This window comes from Dreissena polymorpha, chromosome 5 (assembly GCF_020536995.1).
Source record: "Dreissena polymorpha isolate Duluth1 chromosome 5, UMN_Dpol_1.0, whole genome shotgun sequence".
Taxonomy (NCBI): domain Eukaryota; kingdom Metazoa; phylum Mollusca; class Bivalvia; order Myida; family Dreissenidae; genus Dreissena; species Dreissena polymorpha.
The window spans coordinates 63,992,337-64,007,267 of NC_068359.1; positions in this window are offsets into that span (position 1 = coordinate 63,992,337).

The window sequence follows — 14,931 nt, forward strand, 5'->3', positions numbered from 1 at the left end:
AATTCGAATGACAGTCGGGATCGGTCTCAAGTGTTACTATAAGTATATAAGTACATCAATAAGTATTTCAGACAATTTATACTCACTCTTGATTAATTTGAATGCGAGGCCCGACTCTTGTACATAGTTCTTGAAACAACTCTGGCTTGAGACGCAAATAAGCTTCGAAATCGGCCGGGTTCTCGAGACGAAATTCATGCAAAAGGGGTTTCGTATTGCCCGTAGAGGGATCGTCTCTGAATCAAAGGCTTGACCCACCATCGTCTTTAACGTCGCTGTGGTTCTTCGAATTACTCAATTATAACCATAGCAGCAACTACAATGTTGAGGCGGTGTCTGGCTATTGCGTGCCTCTCCCTTAGCTTCGTGACTCGCTGATCTCTGTTCATGACCATAAAACAGCCTGCAAATGAAAGTTTATGGACTGCAAAAGTGGGTTTTGCAATGTTTACAGCATTATTATAGAAATTTAAATGGTATAAATGGACATTACAGTATGTACAAAAGCACAGTATAGAGTTTAAAGAAATGTGTTCAAAGATATTGGGGAAAAAAAGATTGTTCAGAGGCGTATTTAGGTGGGGGGCTAAAGCCCCCCCCAGCTGGCTGGCTAGATATGATTTAAAAAAATGAGCCCCTTACAGTTCCAATCCACTTGTGTATTTCCTGTCATATGCCCCTAATTAGGCCATTAACAGTTGTCAATTTGTGTGATTAGCCCCAGGCATGTGTACAGACGATCTAACCTTCGCCAGCTAAACTGCACGCTTCATTGACTGTAAGTGATAAACTGTGCTATTTGATTGGCTGAAGGAGATACATTCAACTTATGAAATTCATCGATACATTTAGCTATAGGTAAATGTTTACAAATGGCTGCCGTATGGGACTTGTGAAAAACAATATCCTCCAATTACCTTCAGTCGAGCGATTAAGGAAACAACTAAAATAATTTCTGAATGAATTCAAACATTGCCGCAATAAACGATGTACCTAAAAAGATTTATTTCATTCCTGTTAAATCCATGTCAAAATTGTTTATTTAGAGCGTATTTAACCACACAAAGCCGATAGTTCCATACACATCCGCAAATGACATACACTTCGCGCGTTGTTTACCTCGAGTCGAGAGGTAACATCCGAAAAGCGAGAGTACACAATTGCAACAGACATGAGGTCAACAAAACTTCGAAAATTCGATTCACTGAACAAATTTAGAGAAACCGAAAGATTAATTTTACTTTTTTTATAAGTTTAATTTACCATTTAACAAGTTTCTGTTTTAACGGTCGATCTTCTTTTGAGCAACATTGACATGAAAAAGTGCTCAAGAACTGGAAAAAAACTACAACGTTCGCAATTTGTTCCAATACAATTTCGGCATATATATTACTATTAAAAGATTTGATAAAATTATCATCAAATCGGGACAGGGTATAACCACTGAACATGTGGATATCGGCATGTCTCATATTTTCGCGATGTGCGCGCACAGATTGTTACATTCAACAATTTCTGGGAATCGTGAAAAAGTAAACGAATTTCTTTAAAATAAATCAAATACTTGAAATTATGTGTTTACATTAGCGCAGTGGTCTGCAATAAATGCGCAAGTTTTATGAAGAGTACCGAAAAATGCACGGAAAAGGCATAAATTTGGACTATTTCAGTTAAAGTAAGATTTTTAATGCACTTAAACTGTTTTTTTCTTATATTAGTCGTGTCTATAATTATTTTCAAGCGTAGTAATGTTATTAAAACAAAATACTGGTTTGAGAGACATTTGATTTACCCCTGTGTGTCTGTCTGTCTGTCCGAAAATTCGAATCACTGAACAAATTTAGAGAAACCGAAAGATTAATTTTACTTTTTTTTATAATCCCATTTACCATTTAACAAGTTTCTGTTTTAACGGTCGATCTTCTTTTGAGCAACATTGACATGAAAAAGTGCTCAAGAACTGGAGAAAAAAAAAAACGTTTGCAATTTGTTCCAATACAATTTCGGCATATATATTGCTATTAAAAGATTTGATAATATTATCATCAATTCGGGACAGGGTATACCCACTGAACATGTGAATATCGGCATGACTCATATTTTCGCGATGTGCGCGCACAGATTGTTCCATGCAACAATTTCTGGGAATCGTGAAAAATAAACGAATTTTCTTTAAAATAAATCAAATACTTGAAATTATGTGTTTACACTAGCGCAGTGGTCTGCAATTTATGCGCAAGTTTAATGAAGAGTACCGAAAAAATGCATGGAAAAGGCATAAATTTGGACTATTTCTGTTGAAGTAAGATTTTTAATGCAATTAAACTGTTTTTTTTTCTTATTTTAGTCGTGTCTATAATTGTTTTAAGCGTAGTAATGTTATTAAAACAAAATACTGGTTTGAGAGACATTTGATTTACCCCTGTGTGTCTGTCTGTCTGTCTGTCTGTCTGTGTGTCTGTCACACTTGATGTCTAAACTCAAGTTTTTGTTTTACATGCACTTTTATCATGCAAAATGCTGATAAGATAGCATGAAATTTAAGAAACCATTAAAAAAAATCAACGACGGAAGGGGACAACCCTTCCGCACCCTCCCCAGTTGAGCCTCCCCCCTCGGAAAAAATTCTGGATACGCCTCTGTTGTTGATAGTTTTCTGTTAATCTGTGTGACCACCTATAAAGAAAAAAGGTTCTAAATAAGTTCTTATGACATAACAATTTTATTTGAACATATCAATCAAATTGCATTTAATGTGTTCATATGGTTTATAGGAAACTAAAAAATAATCTTAAAATTAGTAATTAAATATTGCAGACAGCAAAGATTAACAATGACCTTAGTCAAAATTTGACACTTCTTCTTCATGGCAACTGCATTTATAATAATAAAATTAAAGATTTTGAATGTTAATGATACCATATATAAAACAAAATGAAATGATTTTGTTTAGTCCCCATGGTTTGTGTTCTAAAATTTCTTTGTAAAAAACCTAAAAACTCAGAAAAAATGATTGTAAAGCATACAGCAACAACACAGTTTTGCCATCAATATGATGTTAAAATGATTGATTACCGATGAAATCTGATAATAAACAAGAGCACCGCATATCTGGTGCCACGCTGAGCTGTGAAAGCTTGTCAGAATTTTATATTTTTGTAGAGGTCACAGTGACATTGACCTATAACCTAGTGACCCAAAATGGGTGTGGCGTTTAGAACTCATCAAAGTGCATCTGCATATGAAGTTTCAAAGTTGAAGGTGGAAGCACTTTGATTTTAGAGTCAAATGTTAAGGTTTTAGCACATTGCCTACAGCGGACAGGCGGACGTTGGACAACTAGCTGGCTATGACAATAGCTCGGGTTTTCTCTCTCCGAAAACAGCCTCGCTAAAAATACAACTTTGAGCATCTTACAACTGTAACTTGCCAAAAACAAATCTCCTTGGTTTAAAAGTCATAGTGTTTTGACAGTTTTTGTATAAAATGACATATTTGGTACATTTAATACATGTTTTCAGTAAATTTACTTCAACAGTGAAAACTTTTCAAACCTACTTTAAAATTAGCCATTATTAATATTCAGATAACTTAAGTTTTAGTTGTAACCATTGCGTAAAGTTAGCCAAGTGTGTGATCCTTGACCTTTACTTCCAGTTAATAATTGCAGCGCTTAAACAACTGAAACTTGATTGGTATTGTTGGCCCCATACTACTTAAAAGTACCCGGGGTACTCTTAAGTACACTTCGATGTACCCTGGGTACAGATTTTTATTTCTGCCTAAAATCTGATGTCATCAAACGCACTTCCGAATACGAAACAAAATCATCTTTGAACAAAACCTAACTCAATATGCTTTTTTGAGTACGAGTTTCGATAATATCATCGCGGAGGCCATTTCACAGAATGTAAACAGAAACATTATTAATTTGAAAATAGAGCCAACAACAGCAGATTTAGCCTAAGTATTCCTGGGTATGTTTAAGTATATTTTCTGTGCCCAGGGTATATTGTAGCATACATAAGAGTACCCAGGGAACTTTTAAGTAGTACCAGAGCTGACAAAGACCAATCTAACTCAACTGAGCTAACATGTCGACGGGTTGTATCTCACAGTCTCTACAGTATATTTTATTTTACGCAGTTTTGACAAAATGATATATGCATGATATTATTTCCAAAGAAATGGATCTTGATGCAGAACTTCTGCTTAAACTGTAAATGTGCCAAATTCAACAATAAAGTGACAACCGTATACACATTTATAAGAAGCGCTGTTGACATATCAATTAAAATTGTATACAGTAATCTACGTTTTTGTAAATAGTTGCCTTTTTTATTATACTGCTGTGTCAATGAATGACAATTATACAGTAATCTGTGCTAAAATTAATTGAATTAATATTAGCACAGAATACTGTATAATTGTCATTCATTGACACAGCAGTATAATATGAATGCAACTATTTACAAAAACGTAGATTATACAATTCTAATATATAATTATTACAGAAAAAGTATACTTTTACCCATGTTTACATTGAATCAATTCTATCACTCAGCAAACGTCACATTTGTTGAGTTCAACTTGGCGTCTTGTGATGGATAAAGACTTGTTCAAAACGAAAGTTGAATGAATTGTCAAAAGGAAAATCGAACAAATCATGACAACAATCGATTCGAACATGTAAAATATCCTCTTTTAGCAAAACTCCAATCCACAATCGTACACAATAGATCCTGCACAATCAACGCAGTATCTTCCCATGCCCTACCAAGATCTTAATATAGATAAAGGTTTAAATTAACTAAAATGATGTTGCGCTGGTAGATTTCGTAGTCTACGTTCGGTTCTCCGAAATATCGGTGCATACGCCGCCATATTTACGCTAAATTACTGAGTTACGTGAGCCTTTGAGCACACGTAACTTTACGTGCAAAAATACGGTAAACGTAACTTTACGAAGTTTATAGAAACGCTACTCACTGAACTTTTTGCACTTGCGCATGATTTTTGAACGTACGTAGTTTTAAGAAACGCTCCCCAGGAGAATTAAGGGGTGTTGCGGCAGTTTATTTAACCGATGATATATGTATAGCAACACCGATGATGCTATTATCACAACTCAATATTTTTGTTATCAGTATCATAGAAATGACCGAGTTGGTTCATAATACAATTGTCAGTGTTAACTTTTTGTTACTTTATTTTTCTTTCTTTAATTTCATACTTGTTTTATACTGGAGCTCTTTAGTCCTGTTGTTTACATTTATCAATTTAAAGCATTTAAACACAAACTTCAAAACATGCCGAAATCTGTGAACATGTAAGTTATTAATGATTAAGGTCGAGCTTGATACTGTATGGTATTATGTTTGTGATTAAGTATTGTGTTTTTTTTAATGTTTTTGGTTAGCTATTGTAATCCCAGTTAAGATTGTAAACAATTTCTAATGTTTATGCATATTTCTGACAATCTATGTACCGGTACTTGGGCTTTGTCTTATTGCTGTTTTTTTTAATGAAATTTGACGTCTAGACGGTAGGGATAATTAAAACAAAATATCTCTGTTGAAAGTGCGGTGACCCCCTTTTTTATTTGTGTTTTATGATGACAATACGTAGATGAACATATTTGAGCAGTTTCGCAGAATTCTATTTGGCAGAAAAAAAATCCATTTATGTGGTTAAAATAGTATAAAATGATGTATTTTTTGGGTGACATAAAAAATAAAAATATAAATTCTAAAAATTTAACTTGTGTACTCCATTTTATTTGTAGTGTTTGGTTTTATTAAATGGTATATGATGTATCTTAGCTTAAATTTTATCTACATGTTGCCAATTTCATAGGTTATTAATTATTTTTACACAATTTTAGTTTTTTAGTTTTATTGAAAAAGTACATGTTATATAATGGTAAATAAAATCAAAACAAGGCCGTTGACCCTATGTTTTTTTTTCATATAGTATTTGTATGTATATCTTAAACATAATTTTTTGACAAAATCAATTTGGTGGAAAAAATAAGCAAAACTGCAGCAACCGCCCTTTAGTCATTAACATATTATTGTCACTCTCCGCGCAGGGATTAGTCTGAACCAGCATAGCTGGATCAATTCCCAATCGTGCTACATCGGCTATCTCCGGACTCCTCCGTAAGATGGATCAAATGCCTGCATTCATTACCAACATGATGATAACTTAGCCACGTGGTACAATAATTTTACCGTTGTCATTTCTCCTTTTTTTTATTTGAGGAAATTTAATTTTTAGTATGAACCTAAATGTATACACTATTTTCAACTATAAATGTACATTCTTTCCTAGCGGGATTCTCAAACGCAAAAACCAACAAGCGTTAATCAAAACAGAACATAACCAACGTGCTTGATATGCGTTTTAATAACATTGTGTAGCACATTTCATCGAATCAATAACAACAAAAAACAACAAATACAACAACCAACTAAGTATAAGTATGCCATTCTTATCACGTGACGTCACTCCCTGTGTCATTCATATCACGTGACGTCATTTCCTGTAACTCTCTCATGGACGAGTGGACCAGATCTTCTCCCCACATCAGCTTACTTGGCCGGGGCCGCTAAGCGTTATCTCGCACTATTATAGAACGTTCTTCTCCAGCTCTCCGACGCTGCTGCAGTCGCTGTCATTGCAGAACGCGCTTTCAGACTGTGACCAGTTGAAATCCGCGTTGCACGTGTGGTTGAAATCGGCTACGAAGCACTTGTTAAGCTCGCTTACGTCGGATCCACTATCGCTAAGTCCGTCTTCCTCTGAGTCCAAACAAGTGACGCGCATCCGGTCCGGCTGCAATCTTGACGCAACAGACTCCCTGTCCATGTCCTCATCGCGTAACCTCCCCAGAAGCACTTCTGCCAATGCCTTGTATGCCTCAGCGTCATGCTCGGCATTCAGCTGCGAAGTGGACCGGTTGCTGTAAAAATCCACGTCATGAAAAAAGCGACTCAGTATGTCCTGTTTTCCAAGAACTTCGTCAGGTTTACCGGCAGTTGAGGCGCAGTATTTTTCTGTGACTGCCTCCCGGCGAGGGCCCGTACATACGCGTCTAGCTGACGACTTCCTTCCGTGAGTCAGTCGGTAAAGTATCCTTTGCGCACGTGACATGCTCGCCAGTCTGCATGTGTACGCATCTACTGGTCGGATCACCAACGACTTCCGGAACCACTCGGCGCCCCATGACGAAACAACCTTGAGCGCCGACGACTTCATCGAAAGCAGTATCTCCTTCTCACTGGTCGACTCGAACATCGCATGGTCAGAGTTTCCGCTGTTCGAGGTGAACATGCGGATGACGTCAAAGCATGTAGTGGTCTTTGTTACCTCACAGGGAACGACAATGCCAGCGACTGTCACGTAAATAGTAGTCATCGTTGTATCAGTGCACGGCGTCTACAAATATACATAGATTTATATTGATAAAGTTATGCTTTGTAGAACTTTATTAAATTAACATGACAATTTGTAAACTTAACAAATACCGGTAAACAATTGTATACTAGTATATTATTAAAAAATACATGTTGAGTTTTACATCTAAAGCATCATAAAACATTAAGTCCATCAGATAATTTTTACATATTGAATAATGAACTCTTATTACGAACAAAATCTATTCGTACTTACTGATTTCGGGAGAGTGAAAATATTTCGGAATTAGTTGTATGTTGGACGTAAGGCTTTGTTTTTTCTATATGGATGTCCTTGTAATTATTTGGATTATAGGTACTTGTGGTCCTTTTATTTACTAAGAGCCTCATTAAAGCACGCACGATTGTCAGGGGACACGTGTAAATTGGCGAGTTTGAGTAGCTAGTTGACACGAGCACCTCTTTCAAAGGCGTAATTAATTGACACGAGTCACTGTTTGCTTTTAATTAACGTGTAGCGGGTGTGTTTGTATGATTTAATTTAAAATATTAACACCGTTGTTTTGTTTGCAGATAAAATAATTATGCTGTTCATTAATAGGGCGAAATGACTTTGATTAGTAAATTAGTTCAATGAATGAGTGATAATCGCTTTAATAAAAGGTGTCATGTTATTTTCTTTTCATTTCTCCCGCAAGATGAGAACACTTATTGACAGGACTAAAACACGATCATATTAAGTAAATAAAAGGCCATTTTTATGTGGCGGACCATTATGTTTTATGTGTAGGACAAATACACAATCCGAAATACTTGTTAGATTCGTTCGATGCTAAAAGAACGTTTGCGTTGTATAATTGTCAGGGGCGTCGAAAGCAAATTGACATGTGTATCTTTTACATTTTGAAGACAAGATGCGATGTAACAATACCAACATTCACTTATTTGTTTATGATACAGTACGAACGAAATTGAGTTTAAAGACTCAACGACTTTATGCATAGTCATTATAATCTTTGTTATTGTTTAAAATGTTTATGTTGAAATAAATACTATTTTCAAAGCTTACGGTATATTTAAAACGTATGTTTGTTTTTCAGATGCCGTGTTTTGACAGAACTATGACTACTATTTACGTGACATATTCTGGCATTGTTGTTCCTTGTGACATCACAAACGCTACCACGTGTTATGACGTCATCCGCTTGTTTTGGTCGAGCAGACGCACACGCTTCTATGCGATGTTCGAGTCAACCAGCGAAAAGCAGAAGCTGCTTTCGATGGAATAGTCGGTGAACATGGTCATGACGTCATGGGGCATCGAGGGTTTCCGGAAGTCATTTGTTATCCGACCGGTGGACGCGCACACATTCGGACTAGCGAGGATGTCGCGTGAACAAAGAAGGCGTCATCGTCTGACCAGAGGAGATAAAACGTCTGCTAGTCACGCGTTTTCGGAACTCCACGTGGGAGAGTATAGTGAGATAGGAGAAGGAAAATCCCGCCCCTCGTATGCCGAAGACTGACGAATATCGAGGGAAATCAGACATTATGAGTCGCTTTATTCGTGACACAGATTTTTACGATGCACGGTTTTCTTCGCGACTGAATGACTCACATGAAGCCGGTGAAAGGACGATTTCACCGAGGAACTTCCAATGAGGACACCTTGTGACGGCATGGAGACAGAATTACTTCATATAGAAAAGAATACTAATTTATTTAGACAATATGATAGTTTTCGATATCAAACAGACAACAATTGTGTATTCTTGATCTGCGAAATTGACACGCGAGACTCAAGTAACTTTATAAACCATACCTTACGTTTATCTGAGACCGTGTTAGCATTATATACACTTCTGCGGCACTCGATCAAAATCTGTCGTGAGATCAGGTTCATTTGAAATGTGTATAAAAATGCACGTTCAAGAAGGGATACATAAAATAGAGTTCAGAAACATGAACATTCCTAGAGACAGACTGATAAGATAAAATAATAACACTTTTTATGACCGTAATATTATCCGATTTCACTAAATTTTTAACAGACAATCGAACACAATATATCATGAAATATTATACCTTGAGACATTATGGTCGATTTATCTTATATAGTATTACGTAGTAATATAAATAACATAAACGTGTGCAAAATGTACTTATTCCAAAAAGGCGGCTATTATTATCGTATATCATATTTTCCACTAGCATTTATCAAACGCAACTTATTTCTATTTAAGATAAAATCAAATGTAACAGCAGTCATATTTACTTTTATATTTCAAAGTTAATCCACCGAGTACCTTCTTGGAAAATTAGAATATCACAATTCTATACAATGCCTACCTAATTAATTAAAAAAAAAACACATTAAAAATATTTCAGCGAAAATCAAATGCCTACCTAGAAAAAAAACTATTAAAACGGAAACGTTCCTGAGTAATAATTGTTTCAAACAATAGTACATGGACTTTCCTTGTTCTCGCATTATAAAGCACGGGAAGACATCATGCACTTCGACATACACACGGGACTTAAAAAATAAGATTTAACTTCGAGTTAACGACATACCATTTTATTTATCGTTGTCTTTCAGCCATTTACAACGGTTATGAGTTCTGATGTGTAGGGATGACACCAAGAAGGTGTTAGCAAGCATGTGTGAAGTACTATCCAAGCTTAATAACAAACATGAGTATTTTGTGTGTGTTTTTTACAACAATTTGTGACAATGCGGACAAAATACTAGTATCTGATAGTATTTATTTAAAAAAAAGCTTTGCAAATTAATTGGAAACTGTATAATCATTTTGTAACTGAGATGTTTTCTTTATTAATTTTAAAAAGTTGTCTTTACACTCAAGTAAAGTGCATTTTAAATGTTTCATACATGAATGTATCTTTTTGCGCAAAATTAGTTGGGGTTCATGGGTGGTTAGTTTATTTGACATCTGTAAAAAAAATGCAAGTGTTATAATTTCCTGTAGTTTATTTGAACTGTTTACTTTAGTTAAATAAGTTTGCTAGCCGTGTTGGGGGAATGACAAGAAAGTAACTAAACATTTTAATTACAGACCATATTACGTTATCAATTTTAATACCAAATGAAGATCTTTTTCATCAATGAATACATGTTTATTTAATGCTGAATGAAAAAATCGCGAATAATTTATTTTCTCACTAGCCTAACTATGGACTTCTTTTTCATATTTCAAATTTAAATGAGATATTTACATATTACAAACATGACATATCAGCAATAAAATCATACAAAATCTTCAAATGCTAAAGATTAATAGCTGTATATTTTAACAATTCATTTAGAGTCACAAATCCGTCTTAACCTACCAAATTGAATGTTGACATATTTACCTAAAAAAATGCCTTTCCGGTTAGTTATCATAACGTTGGTGTATTTTCGTCATGGGCAATGATGATAATCTTATTACATATTCAGGGTACATGTATTTTAAATCTCATTCTGTACTCAGCGTTTCATTATCCACCATTGTGTGTTCCAGGTTATCATTCCAAATTAATGACGTTGTCATTTAGAAATCAAAGAGAAATCAACAAGTTATTTCAATGAAGTCACTCGGTCATGTTAAAGTCAGCCCTTCGTTACTTCCGGGCTTCATGAACGAGTAAAAGAAAAAAGTCCAGACCGCCTCCTCACATCAGAGAACTCTATCGCGGCGACAGGACGCCACCTCTCGGTCCGATATCACTTTTCTCTCCAGCGCTCAGACAATACTGCTAGTGAAAGTCCGCGGCGCAAGTGTCGTTGAAACTCGCTATGAAGCACTTGTTTAACTCACTTACGTCGGTTCCACTTTCACTAAGTCCATCTTCATCTGAGTCCGTAAACGTGACGACCTTTCTTCCCTGCCTCATTTTGTCATTTTTTGTTTATTGTTTATTGTTATTGTAACCAATAAATGTGCCACAAGTTATAAGTTGTTTTTATATTAATTTTTTATTCTTGTTTTATTTTTTGCTTTCCGAACTTCGTGTAATAAAGATGACCTTTATGAACTAACAAGAACTTGATCGACAATAAGGAACAAGTCGTGGAAGTAAAAATGTTGAAGCTTAAAAGTTGGAACATCTGAGGGCAAGACGGACAGACAAACAGACGAACAGACGTCCTTTATGTATTGAGTATGACCCCATTTACTTCACAAGTAAGGATAGTATACAAATTAAAGAAATCGAATTGAGAAATACTTGAAAATCAATTTGTTAATACTTATATTTTCCCATTAATTTCTTTTTAAATTCAGCAGACCAATAAATTATCTTGTCATAATATGGTATAAATTTTAATACCAAATTAATAAATAAAGATCTTTTTCATAAATCAATACATGTTTATTTCATGCTGAATGAAAAAATCGCGAATAATTAATTGTCTCACTATCCTAACTATGGACTTCTTTTTCATATTTCGAATTTAAATGAGATATTTAGTTTAGAAACATGACATATCGGCAATAAAAATCATACCAATCTTCAAAGCTAAAGATAAATAGCTGTATATTTTAACAATACATTTAAAGTCACAAATCCGTATTAACTCAACAAATTGAATGTTGAAATATTTACCTCATAAATTGCTTTTTTTTAGTTTTCATAACGTTGGTGTCTTGTCGCCATGGGCAACAATGATAATCTTGTTACAAATTCAGGGTACATGTATTTTAAATCTCATTCTGTGCTCAGCGTTCCATTATCCACCATTGTGTGTTCCAGGTTATCATTCCAAATCAATGACGTTGTCATTTAGAAATTAAAGAGAAAACAACAAGTTATTTCAATGAAGTATACGCATATGAAAACCTTTTCAGAACGTTCTTCGACGGATCAGTAAATTAATCAAATAAGAGTAACTTTCACGGAGAGACAAAAAAAAGTCAGTGATTTAGTCCACATACAGCTTGTAGATTAATATTCGCGGTATTTCTTTTTCTCAGCTTTATATCCCTTACATTTTTCACAAATTGTTATGTCGCATCTGATTAAAGTAACATTATAACTAAAAATCAACGCAAAGTTCGTACAATTGTTCGTAAAATAAACTCAACCAATTAAAAATCAGTGTTCCTTATGGTAATTGCCGAAATTTCAACGCCAGATGTGGTCTGGTTAAATTGATGTTTGTAGATACAAAATGCTCGTATTCACCAACCAATCTTAGACCTGAGTCTTAAAAAAAATAGTTTTGAGACTGTTTTGGTCTAATAGTATTAAACCGTTGAGTAAGACATCAATTGTTTACTTGTAAAAATTAAACTACATAATTAAGAACATTTGTTTAATAAGAAAAAACTTAAGTCTGTATGTAAAAGCTCATTATCTTGGTTCGAAGTATATTTTATTTCGGAGACACAGAACGGGTTTGCGAATAAAGACACATGCATCTTTGTCGCATATTCACAGATTACGGTGAAAACTATATCAACTCTACAGATCAAAATTGTCTTGTGTCTTATTTCAGAATTAATAATGGTTAAAATGAATTACACAATTTAAATTGTCGAGTGAACAGTTACCGGTAGTTTAAACCTTTTTTTGCTCGATTGCTTAGAAAGCCTAAGGCTTGTTTAAAACGATCTCGAGTCCGTTTCCTGAGACTAGAACAAGTACTTGATGTCTATGGGTTAGATCTAAGAAACGCTACCACAGTGGAGATCGAACCCATTACCTCTTTGTCGCTGGGCGGACAACATATTCACTATATCCACCATATCTACTACGCCATGTCGAGTTAAAAGATAGAACAATACATTTTAATGTGATTTAAAATCATTATTATTATTGTATTGCTATATATATATTAGTATTAGTATTAGTATTATTAGTATTTTTATTATTATGAGTTTTATTAGTATTATTCGTATTATTCGTATTTTTATTATAGTTACGATAATATGTTTTAATGTATAGACACAACACGAAAAATTGAGACCAGCACAGAACAAAGCAAGCCTTAATTATTTCTAGGTTTATATAAATTTGGTCACAAATGTCAATTACATGTTAAATAATTTAAGTTGATTTTGTTATGTTTTTGAAAACGCAAACGTTGCGCATGTTAAAAGTTTTATTAGCGGGTTTAATTGTAGACTGGTTGACAATTTAAAACAAGAGTGGTATGGTGAATTGAGTAACAGCTCTGTATTGGATATGTATAAAGTATTTAATACGTCTTTGTAATATGATGCATTTTTAGACTTACTTTCTTAACCAGCGCTCATTTTTGTAAGATTATGAGTATCTGCTCACCCATTAAGAATTAAAAATTGGCAGATATGATCAGAATAATATTCCACACAATGAACGTTATTGTTTATGATGCAATGAGTTTGATTAAGAAGACGAATACCGGTTTATATGTATATTTTGTTACTATTACTTAAGACAAAAATTAATAAGCCGTATATTTGATACTAACCCATCTGTATATAAACCCTTTTCCACTAAGATAAGTATTTTTACGTATGTGTAGTCCCTATGAAAGTTACATTTAATTCAAGACCTTTCTTACTAGATTCAAGTTGTTAAGGATTCATTTCCAACCTTTAGATACTGATGAGCAGCAAATAGCATAAAACCTGTTCTGGTTTTATACTGTTTGCACATTGAAGTCTCTATAACGCTCAAAATCAACGAACATGTCGTTAAGTATTTCTTAAAATAAAGTTAACACATAAACAGTCAGTGTTTCTTATAGCTTTAGCTACAATTTCAACGCTATATGTGGTATGATTACATAGATTTTTGTAGATAAAAAATGCTCGTTTGTATTTTTTTGTGACAACAGTAATTTCATTTTAATTTCCCGCGAATATATCTATTCATACGATACACGAACACCATGCTAGTGTTCATGTGTCGCATTAATATATATCGTTGCGGGAAATCAAAATGGAATTAAATATGCAAAACAATAATAAAAACGAGCATTTTGTATGTACAAACATCTATTTAACCAGACAACATCTGGAGTTGAAATTTCGACAATTGTCATAAGGAACACTGATTTTTAATTGTTTAAGTTTAATTTACGAACAATTGTACGAAATTTGCGTTGATTTTGAGTAATAATGTTACTTTAATCAGATGCGACATAACAATTTTTGAAAAAGGTTAGTGATATAAAGTTGAGAAAAAGAAATACCGCGAATATTAATCTCCAAGCTGTGTGTGGACTAAATCACTGGCTTTTTTTGTAAAAAAAGCTCTGTCTCTCCGTGAAAATTACTCTTATTTGATTTATTTACTGATCCGTCGAAGAACGTTCTGAAAAGGATTTCTAATGGGTATACTTCATTGAAATAACTTGTTGATTTCTCTTTGATTTCTAAATGACAACGTCATTGATTTGGAATGATAACCTGGAACACACAATGGTGGATAATGGAACGCTCAGTACAGAATGAGATTTAAAATACATGTACCCTGAATATGTAATAAGATTATCATCATTGCCCATGACGAAAATACACCA